Source organism: Bubalus kerabau, chromosome 11 (assembly GCF_029407905.1).
Source record: "Bubalus kerabau isolate K-KA32 ecotype Philippines breed swamp buffalo chromosome 11, PCC_UOA_SB_1v2, whole genome shotgun sequence".
Taxonomy (NCBI): domain Eukaryota; kingdom Metazoa; phylum Chordata; class Mammalia; order Artiodactyla; family Bovidae; genus Bubalus; species Bubalus kerabau.
In genome coordinates this window covers 22,596,516-22,602,542 of record NC_073634.1, presented here as the reverse complement: position 1 = coordinate 22,602,542, position 6,027 = coordinate 22,596,516, and positions in this window count along the sequence as shown.

Below are 6,027 nucleotides of genomic sequence, written 5' to 3'. Positions count from 1 at the left end.
GGGGCTCAGCCTCAAAGAATCTGCCTGCAATGCAGGAGCTACAGGAGACACAGGTTCGATCCCTGGGTCAGCAAGATCCCCTGGAGAAGGGCCAACTCTTTGTGACCCCATGGACTGTAGCACGCCAGGCTACTCTGTCCTTGGGGATTCTCCAGGGTTGTCATACCCTCCTCCAGGGGATCTTCCCAACCCAGGGATCAAACCCAGGTCTCCCACATTTCAGACTGATTCTTTACCATCATATACACAGTATATGTATAAGCCCAACATATACACAGTACTACATATAAAATACATTACCAGCAAAGACCTAACGTTTTAGCACAGGAAACTATAGTCAGTATTTTGTAATAACCTATGAGGAAAAAGAATCTGAAAAAATACATAGATATATATGTATGTATAACTGAATCACTTTGCTGCACACCTGAAACTAATACAACTAAATAAAAAGGAAGAAACTAGGAGCTTATAAATAAACACTTCAATTAAAAACAAATACTTCAATTAAAATAAATCCTTCAATTATGTACTTCATAAACAAATACCTCAATTAAAAACAAACAGGGACCTAGGAAGTTTGCTGTCCATTCTCCCACGGACATCTCAGAGGAAGACTAGCTAGTCAATCTGGTGGAATCCTCGAGTTGAATCCTTCCAACTACCTGCCATGAGGCAGCAGAGATTAGTCTAGATAATCCACTGCTGCTGGTTGCCAAAGGGCACCTACTGGACAGAAGGGCCAGGATGTTGGTGATGGCGCAGCCTTCCCTTCAGATGGCCCAGGACACAGAGCAGTGGGGAGCTGTGGCCTCTGGCGGGCGGGCACTGTCCCTGAAGCAGGGGCAGCGGGGGCAGAATCTCTGTTCTGCCAGCTGCCGTGCTCTGGAGGGAGTGGCTCTCCCATCACCCTCAGCCTAGGAGACCAAAGTGTTACCAGATACACCATCCTGGATCCCAAATATTCCCAGCATCCACTAACTCATGGACTGTATCCTGACTTCCTGATGGTCAACTTCTGATAAGGGGAGCCAGTTTTTAGTAAACTCTCCAAATACAGAGGTTACTCCCTTTCCCTACATATTGGATTCCAAGGTCAATTTGAATCTTGAACTGCCCTGAAAGTAGAACGTCTCTTGCTAAAGAAGAGGGTGGGGGTGGGGGAGGAAACACAACATAATCTGAAGGGGCACCCCAAGGAAGATGGCACAGGAAGGGCCAGTTTACCTGCCTCTAAAAAGCAGCCTTGGGTCAATCGGCACACAGGAGCCCTCTGCTATCTAATCCCTGCTTTGCTCATCAGTCTTGATTTCAATCTCCTTAGACTTTCTAAAAAGTCACCTGTACTCTGGGTGGGTGGAAGTGTCTATGTGTGTATGTGTGTGTGTAAGTTCGTAGCCTGGGAGAAAAAATTAAAGGAAAAGAAGGCAAGCAAGAGGGACCAGTCTCTTTAAACTGAAGGAAAGGAGCTTAATATAAACCTCCCAGACTCAGCAGAGCCAAGAATCAGTACCATCTGAGAGGTCCAGCACCACTTGCCTCAGGCCTGGGTGGATCCAGCTGAACAGGAAGCTGGGATTTTGCAGAACCAGAGGTCCACCTGCAAATGCATCATCTAATCCCGATTATTCTGCAATCATGCATGAAGGCTGACAGGTTGCCCTGAGTTTAGGGAGACTAACAAAAATCAGACCTCACATTACCAATTCTAGACAGCCCCTAAATCTTCCTAATCACAGGCATTAGTATCAGAACAGGATCCCGTCACTCTTTTTTTAATGTCACTGTTTGAATTAATGTCTAAAATTCTACCTTCCCTAGGGAAACAAAGACTCTGTACACTATAAGAGATAATCCCACTAAGCCACTTGGCAGGGAGTCCAGTCTTAGACCTTTTCTTTTTTGGGAGGGAGATTCTGAAATACACAACCTTTCCACCTACACTGAATAACGTCCTATTATTATGTACGGTAATAAGAGCTTCAAGGGGTAGTGCTGTATGGAAATACAAAAACAGGACTTCCCTGGTGGTGGTGGTGCTGCTGCTGCTGCTAAGTCACTTCAGTCGTGCACGACTCTGTGTGACCCCATAGACGTCAGCCCGCCAGGCTCCCCCATCCCTGGGATTCTCCAGGCAAGAATACTGGAGTGGGTTGCCACTTCCTTCTCCAATGCAAGAAAGTGAAAGGTGAAAGTGAAGTCGCTCAGTTGTGTCTGACTCTTTGTGACCCCATGGACTGCAGCCCACCAGGCTCTTCCATCCATGGGATTTTCCAGGCAAGAGTACTGGAGTGGGGTGCCATTGCTTTCTCCACCCTGGTGGTGCAGTGGATAGAAATCCACCTGTCAGTGCAGGGGACATGGGTTCAATCCCTAGTCCGGGAGGATCCTAGTCTGGGAGGATCCCACATGCCATGGAGCAATGAAGCCTGTACGCCATGACTACTGAGCCCATGCTCTAGGGCCTGGGAGCCGCAACTAGTGAGCCCATGTGCCTAGAGCCTGTGCTCCACAACAAGAGAAGCCACCGCAATGAGAAGCCCGTGCACCGCAACTAGAGAATAGCCCCCGCTCTCTGCTACCAGAGAAAGCCTGAGCACAACAAAGGCCCAGCACATTCAAAAATAAAAATAAAGATGAATAAATCAATAAAATAAAAAATTTAAAAAGATATAGAAAAATAGCAAGACTCAAATATTTTAATTTTACTAACTTAAAAAAAATAATCACAAATATAATGAAACCTAGCTACTCATTCTTAACTCTGAAACCTCTTAGGTCAGTTCTTTCCCTTCGGTAAAATGGAGATTAAAACTTCCTCTCCCACATCCACCACCTGCCTCACTGAGACACTTTCTGTTGACCGGTATAACTTCCTCAACTCTATGATGGACATGCTTTCCACATTTCTGAAATTGGAATGCACCTCACAATCAATGGATACATTTAATACTGTGTTTATCCCCAAATGCTGTTATTAAATATAATGTTCTAGAATCCAGGGAATTTATTTCCCTTGTGGTCATAAAAATCTGTCTCCTTAGGAGGTAAGATTTTTTTTTTTCAGTGAAAAGTCACGGGGCCTTGTTTCTCATAGCAGGCAAAGTAGCACCGGAAATGCATAGGTAGAGACAATTACACTGGGGCCTCTAACAGAGATCTTGCTGTAACCATCTGTCTGCCAGGGGATTCAGCTGCACTGCCTACATTCCTGTCCCAGCTCCTCAAATGTCTGACTCTACTTCCCTCCTGTAAAACTCCAGTTAACCCACCTGTAAAATGGTAACAACAGTAATACTGATTTCATGGGGCTATTTAGTGAAGCTACATGAAATCATCCATGTAATGTTACCAGCGTGGCAGGATGTCTGCTACATACAGGTGATCAATAATGTTGGGTATTATTTTAATGTATATATTGATATGAACGACTGTAGCAGCTAGGTAATGATGCACAACCAGGAGCTGACTTCTTCAGTGTTAGCATGGGTTTAGAGAAAGGCAAATGTGGATTTTAAAAAACTATGTTCATAAGGCTATAGGAAAAAAAAATGGAGGAAGAGTAAGGAGAAAGCTTTGGAGAAGAAAATGGGAGAAAGAAGAAAAAAATGCTCACTAGATGTATACAGAAAGTCGACTTAAGAAGAAGCCAACGAGAATACATTTTGACCCAGAAAGTATACTAGACAAGATGTATGGTAAACTGCTGAGACAAGGAGACTGCAAAATTCCAGTGGCTGCCACAAGATAGGCAATTGTATTCTTTCACACACAGTTCAGGAAATTGGTTCTATGTAGGGTGGGTGATGGGATGGTGATCCACCGCATGTTGAGTTCCTGTATCTCGTTGGTCTACCATCTCCTAGAGGGCTGTTTTTGTCTGAATTAGCAAGTCTGGCTTACCAGCATCATGTCTGTCCTCCAGGTGTAGGAAAGGGGAGAGAGAAAAATTAGAGAACAATCAACTTTCTGTGTCCAGGTCCTGAAGAAAAGTTTGCATACACTACTTCCACTCAGCATCCACGAGCCCCAGGGCCACACCAAACTGCAAAGGTGGTGGGGATAATAGTCCAGTTCAATCAAAGAAAAAAGAAGAGAGTGTTGCTGGGGAAAGTCTATGTCACAGAGAGTGAGCGTTTCACTTCAGGGACCTTGAACCAAAAGGACATGAACTCAGAGGACAGGAGACACCATTATATTGTATGTTTCCCTTAACAAAGCATCTACCTTCTAGGAATCATACATATCTGTTGTCAAATAGGTCAGCTATTACTATCCCTCCATTCTGAAGGAGATCAGCCCTGGGATTTCTTTGGAGGGAATGATGCTGAAGCTGAAACTCCCGTACTTTGGCCACCTCATGCGAAGAGTTGACTCATTGGAAAAGACTCTGATGCTGGGAGGGATTGGGGGCAGGAGGAGAAGGGGACGCCAGAGGATGAGATGGCTGGATGGCATCACTGACTCGATGGACGTGAATCTGAGTGAAGTCCAGGAGTTGGTGATGGACAGGGAGGCCTGGCGTGCCGCGATTCATGGGGTCACAAAGAGTCAGACACAACTGAGCGACTGAACTGAACTGCAGGTTTATTATGAGTTCAAAATAACACAACTAGTCATCATCAAAAGGAGTACAAATACAAATGCTGCAGAGGGTGTGGAGAAAAGAAAAGCCTCCTACACCTCCTACACCTCACCTACCTGTGGGTGACAAGGGTGCAGCAACTACAGAGAACAGTATGGAGTTTCCTTAAAGACACAGAAATAGAGCTTCCATATGAGCCAGCAATCTCACTCCTGGGCAAATATCTGGAAAAAAGGAAAACTCTAATTTGAAAAGATAAGTGCACCCCGAAGTTCATAGCAGGACTACTTACAATAGCCAAGATGTGGAAGCAAACTGTCTACTGACAGGTGAATGGATGAAGAAGATGTGGTATATATATAATGGAATACTGCTGCTGCTGCTAAGTCGCGTCAGTCGTGTCCGACTCTGTGTGACCCCGTAGACGGCAGCCCAACAGGCTCCCCCGTTACTCAGCCATAAAAGAATGAGATATTGCTATCTGCAGCAACATTGATGGACCTAGAGATTATCATATTAAGTGAAGCAAATCAAAGACAAATATATGATATCACTTGTCAGATCAGATCAGATCAGTCACTCAGTCATGTCCGACTCTTTACGACCCCATGAATCGCAGCACGCCAGGCCTCCCTGTCCATCACCAACTCCCGGAGTACATTCAGACTCACGTCCATCGAGTCAGTGATGCCATCCAGCCATCTCATCCTCTGGCGTCCCCTTCTCCTCCTGCCCCCAATCCCTCCCAGCATCAGAGTCTTTTCCAATGAGTCAACTCTCCGCATGAGGTGGCCAAAGTACGGGAGTTTCAGCTTCGGCATCATTCCTTCCAAAGAAATCCCAGGGCTGATCTCCTTCAGAATGGACTGGTTGGATCTCCTTGCAGTCCAAGGGACTCTCAAGAGTCTTCTCCAACACCACAGTTCAAAAGCATCAATTCTTGGGCGCTCAGCCTTCTTCACAGTCCAACTCTCACATCCATACATGACACAGGAAAAACCATAGCCTTGACTAGACGAACCTTTGTTGGCAAAGTAATGTCTCTGCTTTTGAATATGCCTGGAGAATTCCATGGAGAGTCAGACATGACTGAGCAACTTTCACTTTCACTTCACTTCACACCGTGGACATGTATGTGTAAAACTATCAACCAACGAGAGAGGTTTCCTCCATAAATTGTTTTGCTAATATTAAAATGTTATACCTGATTGAATTAAATAACTATGTGTTAGACATTTAATATCTATTATTGTCTATTAAGAAAGTCTACTCTCTCCTTGGGAGGGCTGCCTAGAGTGGTAATATAATCCACCCATTGGGTAATATTCCCAGATCCTCAGCCCGTTTTGCACCTGCGGCGTGCCTTTTGTCAGAGGTGGGTACGAAAAAAGCCAGGGGTGGAGGTGGGTGAGAATTAAGTATTTCTTTCTCATGTGAATGGG